Source organism: Acyrthosiphon pisum, chromosome X (genome assembly GCF_005508785.2).
Source record: "Acyrthosiphon pisum isolate AL4f chromosome X, pea_aphid_22Mar2018_4r6ur, whole genome shotgun sequence".
Lineage (NCBI taxonomy): Eukaryota > Metazoa > Arthropoda > Insecta > Hemiptera > Aphididae > Acyrthosiphon > Acyrthosiphon pisum.
In genome coordinates this window covers 75861030-75875931 of record NC_042493.1, presented here as the reverse complement: position 1 = coordinate 75875931, position 14902 = coordinate 75861030, and the positions used below count along the sequence as shown (strand labels likewise).

At 26.1% G+C, this 14902-nt stretch overlaps 1 non-coding gene across 1 annotated transcript; it reads left to right on the top strand.

Moving 5' to 3' along the window:
- The first annotated feature begins 14321 nt into the window (after nucleotides 1–14321).
- On the top strand, nucleotides 14322–14440 carry LOC115033455. The gene has a single exon (XR_003838813.1). It is a non-coding gene; the product is annotated as a 5S ribosomal RNA (ribosomal RNA).
- The last annotated feature ends 462 nt before the right edge of the window (nucleotides 14441–14902 follow it).

Below are 14902 nucleotides of genomic sequence, written 5' to 3'. Positions count from 1 at the left end.
ATTTTTCAAACAAATAATTGAGGACTCAATCAAAATATAATATTATATACCTGTTGTTTATATTTTATTATATCTCATCATAGTATCAAACTTATAGAACTAGTATAGAAATTATTAGTTGTTATTTAACAAAACACTGAACAAATCTTTTTCTATATTTGACTTTCTGGGATATGCTGAATTTTCCCCCTTTTTTGTGCACGTGTCAATAAATCCTCTCCAAGGAAAAAAATTTTCGTTTAACAGATATTCTTAGAACTACCTTTATAAATATTGTTAATGGATAGAAAAAGAATATACAGCTAAGTGTGAACTTTTAAAAAAATATTATTTTCATCATTTGATAAAAACGTCGTTTTGATTTTCTCGATTATTATTTATTAGTTATTACGCATCAACAATTAACAAAAGTCTTCGATGAAAATACAATTTGTCATGTAAGCCCACGCTAAGTTCAGTCGAAATAATTTGAAACTGGAAGGTGTTCAAAATATATTTGTTACCTGCTATTATTTTTCTTTAATTTGCTCAGATTTTCTTGCTATGACATATTTTCATAATACAATGATAAAATTTCTATTTATTTATTTATTTTACTTATGATACGCATTAAGTATATTTGCTTAAACTAATAAAAATTGTTTTATTTAAATTATTTGTTTCTCAAAATGTACTATAAAATCAAAGAAAAAACTTGAATCTATTCCGTAAAATATTTAATTTCCCAATGCCCAAAATAAATTAGTATCGTAATATAAAATATTCTAAATTCATCTATATAGGAAGTTTATCATTATAACTATTATTAATTATCAAACAGTAGACACTTTATAGTATATTATATTTATTTTAAAATTTACCTTATACCTACAGAAGTTTTCAATTAAAAAAAAAAATGTTCAAATAATATCTTTATACTGTTTATTTTAGATTAATAATATAAAAATGCATTGTACTGCTCCCTACAGTATATTATATAGATACCTTCTTTATAAGTACCTACCTAGCTATATATAAAACGCAAATGGTTTTTTTTCCGTCCTTGTTATTAAAAAATTAGTTGTTTATATATTTTATTTCAACTTCTTAAATAACAATTTATTAACCAACCATGAATTCTTGGTATTTAACTAATTGTATTTTTATTTAATTTAAATATGTAGGCACAATTGCAAACTATTTCGTATGCTCCTTAAAGTCTTTTGTTGATCTAGGGACTAGATCATTGATTCTAGACGGATGCAAGCAATGAAAATAGTTTATGGGATCGACCTGGGAAACAGTTCACCGACCAGGAAGTGTCATCTGGATCATTACGTGTTTCTACGTGGCAATAACCGCCGGGAACTTGGATCATTTAACATAGTAAAGCCAAATTGAGGTCACATTTGGATCATTCAAAGGCTCAAATATTACTACCAAAATTAAAATATTTCCTATTCAAATATTTAATATTAATTGCAATATAGATAAAATCATAAAAATACAATGTTGACATAATACATATTATAATATAATGTATAATTTATAATGTATATACATATTAATATATTATATATAATTGAATAAATAATAATATAAAACTAAATAGTATTAAGAAGTATCAAGTATTTAATAGTAGTAATAATAACCGATATATTAGGTATAATATACATACCATAACATATTTTGTATGTGGGTACCTATACCAACAAGTATATATACCTAATCCAATTTGTAATTAAAAAAGTATATTATGGCTCAGCCATTATATTTTTGCTATTTTACATAATATATTATCTATTATCTATTACGATATATAAAAGTAAAAAATATATTACCTATAAACGTGCATTCGGATTATTTATAACTAGGTATATAATATTTAACATTGTATGTCCGTATAATATATGTTTGATGTGCATTAACATTCCATATTTCCGTATTATACGTACCAAACGTACAGATCAAACTAAAAGGCGTATGATTTCAATGTAAACTGACAATATTGTTCATTATTTTCGAGTATAATATTATGTTCTCTTACATTATGTAGGTCTTATCCGTGCCATATCACATATCTAACGTAATTTATTTTAATATTTTGGAAAGCAGTAGTTTATAACACATAAGTATAAAATTAAACAGTTTAATATTTTATATTACAATTATATTTTGACCAAGTATAAAAACTATAACATAAATTATAAATATTCTCAGTGAATTAGCCTATGATAATATATTCTATTATCGGACTAACTTTCCAGTGCAAACCTAAATTTATACATTTTTAAGACGAGAAAAATATTTTTTTGTTACTTTTACAAAATATTACAAAACAAATTTAATTTTCTGTCAATTCGATACAATAATAGATTATTTTCGCTTAAAACTATTGTGTATTATACTTACACAAGGAATACCCCTTGAATACTACCAACATTACTGTTAAGAATACAAATTGCCTAACGGTATACTAAATCTTGCACTTTAAATATAATATATTTTGTTTGTTTGATTTATTATTTATAAATATAAATCATTTTTGATTCTTTAAATAATAAATACATCGTAATTATTACAAGCTTAGTATTTTACTAAATACAATACCATGATTCATAGTAAAGCCTCATATAATAATCTACATCAGTGTTTCTCAACCTGGGGGTCGCCAATTTATTATTTAGGGTAGCATACGAATTAAAACTATATGTATTATATGTATTAGATTCTGAGTGGAACGATGAATGTATTGATTTTACAATGATGTGTGTTTTTTTATTTATTTTTTATTTTTGTGTCTGTCATCACGGTTTGGGGCAGTAAAACTGCTTCGATTTTCTTCAACAGTATCTTGTTTGATGGGAAAGTGAATCTAGTTGGTGCATTCGGGAGGCAAAAATTTGAAATTTCCAATAGTTTTCAAAAGTGCCGTGAAAAACAAAAGAAAAATTAAGGAAAAACGGGAATTTTTACGCAAAATCTGTTTTTCAGAAAATTTATTTTGGTTTTTGGTGTAACTTTAAAACGAATGACTGTAGATACATGAAATTTTCACTGGTTGTTTATATTTCCATTTTCTATACATGATACATTTTTCAAAATATTTTGATTTGTTTTGAGCTGTTTACCGACAATTTCAGTTTCCAATTTAATCAGTTTTTTTTCTATGAATGTCAATAAAACTTTATTTGTTGAGTAAAAATATTTGAAAATTTAATACAAGGCTCCTACTATATTGTTACAATGAAATTTGAAAAATATTAAAAATCCTTAGTCACAGTTTTTTTTTATTAGCATTTAAAGTTCAAAAATTGACAAAATATGGAAAAATCACGAAAATTACCTAATTATTTTGAGTTTATAATTCGTAAAAAATTTTCTTTTTAGAACTAAGATTTTAATATGTAATACAAGATTCCTTATAAGATAATCTACCTTTATCAACAAAAAAAATGTTTATAAGAAACTCAAATTAAATTTTTATGAGCGTTTGAAATTCATATTTTTACAATTACAACATTTGATATTCACTCGATTTCTTACATAACGATTTTCTTATTTTGTTGTAATTAAAAAACGAATGACTGTAGAAACTTGAAAATTTCACTTAATGTTTATAATAGCATTTTATATATACAATACGATTTTGAAAATAATTTGACTCTTTTTGAGCTGTTTACGGACATTTTAAGTTTTCAATTTTTTTAGTTTTTTTTTCTATAAATATCTATAAAGTTTTATCTGTTGGGCCAAAAAGTGTAAAAATTTAATACAATTGTCCTGATGTATTGTTACAATAGCAGTTGAAAAATATTAAAAATCCTTAGTCACAGTTTTTTTTTATAAGCATTTAAAGATCGAATTTTGACAAAATTTATCAAATTTAAAATTGAATAATTATTTCGTAGTTAAAAATCTATAGAATGTTCAACTTTTATATCTAAGGATTGAAAATTTAAAACAAGATTCCACGTAAGTAGTTAATTCTGTTACCAAAAAATCTAAAAAATACATAAGCACAGATTATTTTTATAGTAATTTTAAGCTCAAATTTGGACGAAATTACATATTAGAAAACCTGGAATAACTATTTTAGTTGTTTTGTTGTGATTGTATAATATTATTCGTGGGTACTTGAAACTTCTAAAGTATACTATTATATATCTATGATATTAGTACCACGGTTTGTTGTTGATGTATGACGCGTTACCTAATGGATATTGTGATATGATTAATTTGGAATTTATTATAGGTACCTACTTCAGGTCAATTATTTTTTTTAACACCTTAGATAAGTATATAATATGTCTTATACCTAGACTGACATACCGTCTCCGCTCAGAATCGTTTTTCTTATACAATGATATTATATCATTGAATTCAAATTTAATACCATCCAGTATACAGGACCCACTTGTAACCTACTGTACAGCAGAGCGACATCCACTTACCCACCTTTTTTATGTTGTGTACAATGCACAGTAATTTTAGTGTTGATTATTAATAATAATCTATATTTTATGCGAGTATTTAAAAAAAAATATATGTAGGGGGTTTGCTAAAAAAATTAAATTCAAAAAGGTGGTCGCCACAGTAAAAAGGTTGAGAAACACTGATCTACATTCTGTAGTTCACGCAATAGGTAAAATATTGTTTAAAGAATATTAATATAGTTATAATAATTGGTTTATTTTTTCAATAATAGTCAACAGGCTGATACAGACATTTCATATAATATTATATATACTTCTAAGTATGAATATTATAATATTTAAATAGGTATTTTAAATCACTTATCAGTACGACAGTAGATACCTATTTAGGCTGTTGAGTGTTGAGGTATTTCGGAAGTTGAATGTTTGAAATATGAACTAAACAGTAAACACTATGCACAATTTTAATTCAATAGAAACTAATGGGTACCTGATTGAGAGGTGGTTACTCTGGCATTTGAGCAATTGAGCACGTACCTACTTATTTTTATTATTAATATAGTAGTCATGTCGGTTGATGATAATGTCATATGACGTGGCCAGGCGATATTAAGTACAATGTATTATAATGTAAGTAATATTATAATAGTAGGTATACCTACATAATAATCCACGATAGCTATAAATTACATATTAAATAGTAATTATTACGGGCATTGTTAAATTTGCAACCACTGTAAACTTTTTTTTTTATGAATTTGAAAATGAAACTTTGGAATATACCAATTAACAAGAAACTGTTGGATAAATAAAATGAAAGTTAGTTTAATTTTTATGGAGTTGTTATGACAATGTGGCAGGGTTTTTTATTTCACAAATATTCGGATTATTTACATTTATTTTCAATTAATCACGAAAAAACCGATTATATAAGTGAGGAAATCAAAAATTGGTTGTGGTTCGATAATATTAAGTATTCTGATATCCACTATAATAGTGTAAGGTGTGACTGTGAACTGTGAAATGCATTTTATTATCATTTCACAAATGGATACAGAGGTACACGGTGCAATATTAATACTATTATTTTAGTTATCACATTAAAACTGCGAAAAATGTTTTTGTAGTGAATTGTTATTTATTATGACAGCATAATATGGCAATACTTGTTCAAAAGATTAAAATGGATAAATCCATATGAGTTTTGAAGAGAAAAAAATTAATTAATCCACCTAAAAACAAATCTTATATCAATCATTTATTTCTACCAAGGATTTAGAATGTCGGTTAAACTTACTAAAATTATGAATGACATAGGTATTTAATAATTGAATCAGTATTATTTCTGTCTCTATAATATTATTATTACTCGATAATCCCAGTTCCGCGTAATTTCATGCTTGTAAAATTAGTGCTGCTGGGCATAGTACATGCTTCGAGAAAATAGATTTAGCGGTTCATTGATGAATAGAATAATAATTAAACATGACATTTTGATTATCACAAAAATATTTATTTTAACAACCCATAGTTATAAATGATTCCAGAAATGTTATTATTAGATTTAGAAATTAGAACCACATGTTATTGTACTTATATAGTAGGTATATACTTGTGTGTATATGCTATATTATGTATATAATAAATACTGGGTGGTCCAGAATTTGTAGTATCTAAAAAACAAGTGTGCACAGACTTTATCGGTAGGGAATTAGGGTAGTCATAAATAAAATACGCACATTGTACCTACATATGTATTCGAATTTCGAATGTATACATAATAGTTCGGTTCCAACAAAAATGTCTGTGGGAGTGAGGGTAAAATTGTTACCACTCATACCATTAGATGAACATATCAACCACATAATAAGAATTATTACAATATCAGTTTTTTATAGCCCAGTAATATGAATCAAACCCATGGACCGCAAATGTAACTTTTTTACCCCCAATAAAGGTTTTATTTTTTAACTCGTATAGGTACAATTATATATATCTCTTAATTTTCAATTTCAAAATTGTTTTTGTCTCCCCCTAAGCCAGTGAAATATTTAATAACTACCTAGTATTCTAACTAATTTAACTATAATAGCCATGCGTTAGTCAGATAATGTTAACCTGTTCCGACTTGACCATAAAGTTTGAACATAATACATTTTTCAATATTTACAGAAAATGAATAAAATTTGATGAATTCAACTTGAAAATAACTTAATTTGTTGACATTTGACTAATATTATACATTTCCTTAGGTACTAAGACGTATGACTTATGTCTAAGACTTTGTTCCCCCAATAAAAATGGCCAAAAATAGGATGTCCGGTAAAGTAGAAGTTCCGATATAGAATAGAATATATTATAGATATTCGAATCCATCTCGATGGCTATAGCTTAATATTGTATTATACTATTATCGTATTTACACGCCGTAATAAAGTACATTCAAAAGATAATATAGGTATAATACACTACCTAATACCTGTTTATTTGTTATTGTAATACAATTTCTATGCATATTTTACGAGAAAAAGTTATTTTTTTTGTAATCATATAATAATAAAGCGGCTTACTGCACAAGGACCGACCTGAGTACATAATAATATATATTATTTATACTTGATAGTTAATTAGTAATAACATAGTATATACCTTTATAGATACTTTACAATTTATTCATAGATAAACCTATTACCCAATTTGTACTTTTATTTAAATTAGGTCTAAATAATTAATAACGTTGCTACTTTGATAATATGATGTATCGTTGGATTTTATGATATTTAAATTTTGTCCTCGCAGTTAACAATTAAATCCCTAACTAAATGCACATTTTTATATTGGGTGCAGGACATAAAATCTTTGTGTACATCACATATTAGTAGGAATAAATATATAACTTATAGGGTTATTGAATAAAATATTTAATAAATTTAGGTAGATCTAAATTAATTTAAGTTTAATAAATTGTAAAATACATTGGTACTGAAAAATTATTATATTTATTTGCAAGTTTTTTTATAATATTTATATGTTTTTTTTTGTTAAATATGACTAGGTATTTTATATTTAATTATTTTCACAATCACAAAATGATCAGGTAAACTACCTGAATTATTATCGATGAAAATTTGTCATAACTCATAATATATTATGTGTTAATAATTAAATAACTAATTTAAAATATTATTAATTAATTATAATAGTATGGTAGTAATGTAAGTATATTCGTACTAAATTTGTTTTCAATACGAATTCTTAAGCTATCTTGTTTGTGAATAAGACTCGACAGTCGACATATATCCATTAGTTGATATAAAGAGAGAAACAAATAAAAAAACACTAGTACATTAGAAAATAGGAAATTGATTAGAAGAAATTAATGCACTTAAGATATGTAATATGTATAGAATATGTAATATAGGTATAGTACCTACTATAATATAATGTATAATCATTATACATAATAAAGAATTTATACTATATGTATGTATGACGATTTAAGGTAGTTAAAATATAATATTACAAAGAAAAAAAAAGAAAAGAAAAAAATATTCAAATCTATATTTGAATCTATTTACTATGCAGTTAAAATAATTTATTGAATAAAACGAACCAGAATATTAGGTTTTTCAAAATAAAATTGAATAACATAGATAGATATGTATTTTGAAATAATCTAAGCTTTAAGTAAAAATCATGTGGTTTTTTATATTTTAACTATAATCCATCTTTATGTAGTCAAATGTATGTTGTAGACTGTAGTATGAAGTCAGATATAAAATTAATATCTGAGAAAATACGAACGAACGAAGCCACTGTATATATAAACTATAGAGTAGGTACCTATAATGTACAGGGTAATTTCATAAAAGTGAGCTAACATTTCTACGTCTTTGTTTTTTTAACAACATATCATATACTATAGCCTGGTAGATATTATATATTTTTCATAATTGTATAAGTTTTATCTCTCTCTGAAAAATATCAATTTTCCAATTACAATTTAATAAAATAACGAAGTAAGGAACAGAAAATATTACATAACTATTTACAAAATATAATAGATAACCCAGTTTGTTGTTAGATGTTTCTTAAAATAAAAATAGACAATTCCTAGCCATGATGTGTGAATATTTCCTGAGTCCAATTAAAAAAAACCACCCGGTATGGGAATAGTATTTATAATGTAATACATAAATTGATAAATCATAATGTTATAAAAGTTATAACCAACAGAGAAATTAATTTTCTGATAAACCATTTGACGAATAGGTAAGTACTTAAAAATGACAATATAATATTTCGAGAAAAGTATAAGTAGGCACCTATACATAATATAATATATACATCACATCTATCATTTAAATAAATGTCTAATTGATAATTTTAATTTTAATTTCAGTAGGTACTAAGTGGGTATCTATAGAAATAACACAAATCTAAACAATGCATTTTTTTAGAACAATCAAATAGGTACCTGTGTATAAATATATATACCTATTATATAGATATTAGATATAGTAATAATTATAATTTTTTATTTATTCAATGCAAATCGGTGAAGTGAAGGAAAGTATGCACATAATAATATAGTCTATGTAGACTGTAAGTGAGAGACAAGAAATAAGATAAACAATTCTAACACTGTTGGAAACACAGATATATAAAAATATTAGATAGCCGACTTCGGTATTATTATTGTCTCCAATAAAATGGCTACCATCGTTATCTAAGAGGTGAATATTTATGTTGTATTGTATTGATAAGTAACAATGTTACATATTGTTGTATGTATATATTTAATCACGATATATACAAAGTAGTGTCTTATCGCATACTGTATCAATTTAATTTGTAAATACTCACCTCTTAGATAGCGATTGGCGGCCATTTTGTTGGAGACAATATTTTATACGTATGGACTATAGCAGTCAGCTATCTAGTATTTTTATATATCTGTGGTTGGAAATTTAATTTTTCTTTTTAAGAGCTGTATTTTTTGATTTAACTCATCAAGGTCAACACGTTATCTAGTATCGCTAGTATACTCTGGATGAACTTGACAGCTATTATCACAATGCATAGTATGCCTAAGATGTGTTATTATATTATTATGCTAATGGTTTGTCTAAAATATACCTGTTTTTAATACTGCCTAAGAAAAATATTTTAATAATTTATCCTATATTATTATTATTAACTGTATAGCATTATTATTCCAATTGGTTTCGTTTGGTTTCGTTTCTTGTATCGTCTTAAAATGAATAGATGATGTGAATTCGGTTTTGTGAGACTTATTTTAAATGATATTATCTAGATACCTTTTATAATAAATTATAAAAATTATTTAATATTCTAAGCTAAGTAATAGGTACATATGCAGGGATCTATTATAATATTATAATATTGTATACCTACATATACTGAGATATACAATAATATTTTAATATTATATAATGTGTATTATTCTGTTGGACGTTACCTTGAAATTGGTTAGTACGACTATTGATTTAGTTCATTACAATATTACTTTTTATTTAAAACATTACAAGTTACTACAATACAACATTACCTATACATTTAGGAAACAAAAGCTCAAATAGCCTTATACAGCCTACCAAAATTTGATGAAAATGAAAATCAAATATAATAGGTAAGTACTTAAAAAGGGTTAAAGAAAGGATTTTCAAATTTCTTCGTAATTTTTGAATTTACGTCAACGGTACGACGAAAAATTATATCCAAGTTTTTAACGAAATATTGATGAAATCTCTTTCATCATTCATAAACTCTTTTCGATTCACAATACTATAATGTCATTGTTTTTCTATTGGTTTTAGTTTTAAATATTCCAATTTATACGATCAGCATTGCATGTGCATCGAACAGCAATGTATATAAATAAAACTAGGTAGGCTTTCTAGGTACCTACTTAATGGCTAGTACCTATTTGCTATATAGTACCATGTAGACCATATACACATGTTGACGTGTGTGTTGTACACTTGTACGAACCCTAATAATTACACTGTACGTCTATACCCACTCTTTGTAATGATTGTAAGTGGTTTATTTATTTTCATATTAAATACGTTATCAAATACATTTATCACAACTATTTATAATAGGCAACACTTTTATACCGATCCATAAAACACAATGAAATAATAACAATGATTATTGTTCATTTACCGAAGAAAATTAATACACCCAAGCTTATTCATACGTATAATACTTATGTGTAGTGCCGTGTGCGAGTTAGAACGAGAAATGTTCAACCGCTGGCCCTAGTCCGACATGTCGCATACGACTTGACCCGCACGTCACCCGACCGACTCGTTCGGGGAGCGTTGAACGACGATATTCCTGTGTATACATACGGTCAAAATCTGTAGGTGTGACATCAAGGTCAAATTTCGTATTCAACCTCTCCGGTCCTCAAAGTGAAACAATCTTCAAACCAAATTCATTTTCTAAACAATATATCATATTTCAAATATTGATTTTCATTGTTAAGCACTTTTATGTTAGCTTAAAAGTGAAAGTTTAAAAAATACATTTCATTAAAAATGAATAATAATACCCAAACAGAAAATATCGATCAATGGAAACTATAATCATAAAACCACTAATGTATTTTCAATTTTGTAATGTAAAGTGTAATAACTACTATTATTCATAGGTAGTGTACAATATACCAAAGTATTAGTTTATAGATATTTTTAAAATTATAGTTACTATTAAGTCTATCATAATGTTTCAATCACGTCGGTTTGTTAAGTTTTGAACTAGACTAAAAACAATAACAATGCAGTGTCGGCACGTATTTGTTATAAAAGTGAAAATAATTACTTTTGCTTTCACATTTTTAGATTCTGAGCGGGGCGATGAACCATGAATGTATTAGGTACAATGATGTTTTACTACAATGATGTAGTTTTTTATCGTTTTTTTTTGTCTCTTTTTGGAGTAGTAAAAATAGTTCAATCTTAAACTTTTTAGTAGTGAATATGAAGCTTATTTAAGTGGATGGTGAACTGGTATTACTGGTAATAATAGATACTTAGGTACATGCAAGATTGAAGATAGTAACTGATATTAAGCTTTTTTGGGGGGTCCACAAATTTTCAATTTATTACACCCTCATATTTTTCACGTTAAAATATAAATTTTTCTAACTTTTAAATTATTTTGGGAGAGTCCACCGTTCAAGGATTGTTTATTCTTCGAAATGAATGGATGAAAAACTTAGAATAATAAGTTTTCATTTATCCCCTCCCAAATTGCTTGTTTATATCCCTACCTACAAAAAACAATAATTTGACTAAAATATTATGCTAAAATTGTTTAAACTGTTTGTAAGCATAGCAAATAAAAATATTTTAATACCTAGATACAGTCGATAGTAGGCCTGTGAATTTAACACTTGAAAAAATCTTTGAAAAATTCTGTATGAAATGACTAAAATATACAATAGGTCCTAAAAAAGCGCTTAATAAAAAAAATTGTTTTAAAAAATATAAAATTCAATCATGTTTTTATGAAAAGAAAAAGCTGAGTTTTTAATTATTTTATGTAGTTTAAACAATTTACAACCTACAATAGATGAGGTATTTAATTTGAATAGGGTAAAGGGTAGTTTACTACAGTTAACAAACAAATATTTAATAATAGATCCAGAATAAAGATATTATTAATTAAGGACGACCGTATTACATGAAAATTAAAAAACCGTTCATAAACTGCAGTGTATATTCAACAATATATTGTTATTAGTCAATATTAATTATTAATGATTGAAAGAATTAAAAATATATTTTTCAATGTATCTACTATGCATAGGCGCTGACTTTTAGATAATAGAGCGGGGGCAAACTCTTCTGTTAAGCGAAAAAAATTCTACAGTAAGGTCTAGTTTGCTTACCGGGAGGGGTAATTACCGAATTGTCCCTTAACTCTATTTTAATACTCCTCTAGGGTGCAAAATAAAATATTATGCATGTATATTATTTAAATTTTCTTTATTGCTTTTATTTTTTTTTAATTATTGACATGAAAATTTTTTTTTACTATACATTATATTAAAATAATATATACATTTATTTTAATGCGAAAGTATTTTTTCTTGTTGAACACTTTCTTATAAAAGTATTTCCTATTTTGCATAGGTTCAAAGATTCTACAATTGTTTTGTGGCAGTTGAGAATCGCCAAATCGTTCAAACGTTTTTGTGTCATAGTATACTTCTCATATAAATTTTCAATCTTCTTAACATAGAAAAAGATCTTTCAGTAGTAGGTACATGTTGTGACTGGTATTGTCAATATCAATTGTATGCATTTTCTTAGGAAACTTACCTTAATGTTATAATCTTCAAATAGTACACTTCGTAGGAACAGTAATTACTAATAATAATGAAATAATCGAATAGGCATTAGGTATTATACTATAGAATAATCAATACAAAAAAAGGAGATACTATTATGGATCACTAAGCCGCGGTCTATTTGCCGCTGCGTTACTGTATCGCCGCAATGAAATTTCTGTCTGGTCGACTACGTGTCGACGCGTTGGTGCTTAGATACGTGTATATCATTATAGAAACTATAAATATATTTGTTTATAATTTATAAATAATATTATTTGAATTGAAAACTTTAAGTTTATAATATAATATAGTAATAAAATCGGTTTCGTCTCTATATTTCGGGAAAAATTGAAATGACATATGTACCTATTTTTGGACCAAATATAAAACCAAATAGTAGTGAGTGTCGAGCGATCTATAGTATTTATAATTATTATAGATGACCATATTTAGGTAATATACAAAATATACAATCGTCGATGTTCTAATGAATATTTTCATGCCATAATCTGGTATTTTAACCAAATAATTATTATTGTACACAACGGGTGCGAAATAATACTTTTGCCCCCGTTAAATCAATGTACGGGGGAAATTGCCCCCTTTGCCCCCGTGGAGTCGACGCCGCTGCTACTATGTATGCATACTAGCAATCTGAGTTACCCGGTCTTTATTGTAAGTATATATAAAGTGTCAAGTTTACTCGTCATTGAGTAACTGTAATGTATATTATTTAAATTTGAATTTAATGATAAATTATTGCATACGAAAAAAAAATAAAAACGAAGAGTCTGTCAGTTATATGATAAAATATTGTAAAATACCAATCGTATATTATTATTTCATATTATATTATATTATTTATTAATAGATACCTAAGTACTATTAATAATATTATACAACTTGTTAGTCAATACTGCCATACCGTAGAGAAGTGTGCCAGTGTAAACAAGTCCGTGGACCATGGTATATATTATAAAATAGCTTAAAATATAATTATAAATATTTTAAAAATTGTATTTTGTTAAGTAAAAATAATATACGTATTGGCGAAAAGTTTCAACTGTTTCAAGTCCCTAACTCCTAAGAGTAATGTAGGTACCTACCTATATATGGAATTAGAACTTGACAACTAAAATCATAACCTTTCATTTAACTACCTATCCAATTTCATCAACACTTGAACAAAAATGCTTGTAAAAAATTATACATTTTGTATTATTGAGATGTTTAGGCTTCTGTTAAAACAACTTAAAAGAAACCTGTAGTCTAGCTATTAAAATAAATTAAAATTGTTATTTGTTATTAAAGTTTAACTACAAAATAATTTGCATATTTTCGTGATTTTGAAAATAATTGAACATCAAACACGTATAAAAAAAACGTGTACCAACTAGATATAATTTTCTACTAGAAACCACTCATAAAGTTAGAAATGGAACATTTTTTTACTTTAAAACGTGTAAATGAAAAATACTATGAAACCTATCTAAAATTTAAAAGAGAATTAAAATGTTTTAATAAAATAACAATCAAATGCCAACGACCATACCACGTTGAATACACCAGTTCTCGTCCGATCACTGAAGTTAAGCAACGTCGGGCGTAGTTAGTACTTGGATGGGTGACCGCTTGGGAACACTACGTGCCGTCGGCTTTCTTTTTTACCTATTATTTGGTAGTGTTTTCAAAATTACTAAAAATATAAATCTTTTTTTTTGGAACAACAAAGTCAACTTTTTTACCTAAATCGAAGACGGTTTGTCATCCTATATTGCTAAGTATATTTTATAATCAATTTATATTACTTTTTACAGTAGTTCATTTAGGTTGAATTATTTTTTGCCGAAATCATTGAATTTATTATAAGTAACAGCATTGATTTTAGAGTATATTCTAAAATCAATGGTAACAGTATATATTATTTATATCAAAGATTATTTATTATACTTTTAAGTTTAATTTTCAAGTCTTAGCTATTAAAATTGAAAATCTTGAACATTTTTAACTATATACAAAATAGCTTGAAAATGTTTGTAAGTTTGACCAATTACATTTTAACACAACCCTATTGGCCTACATTGATCTACTCTACGACGAGGTATTTTCGAAACCTATT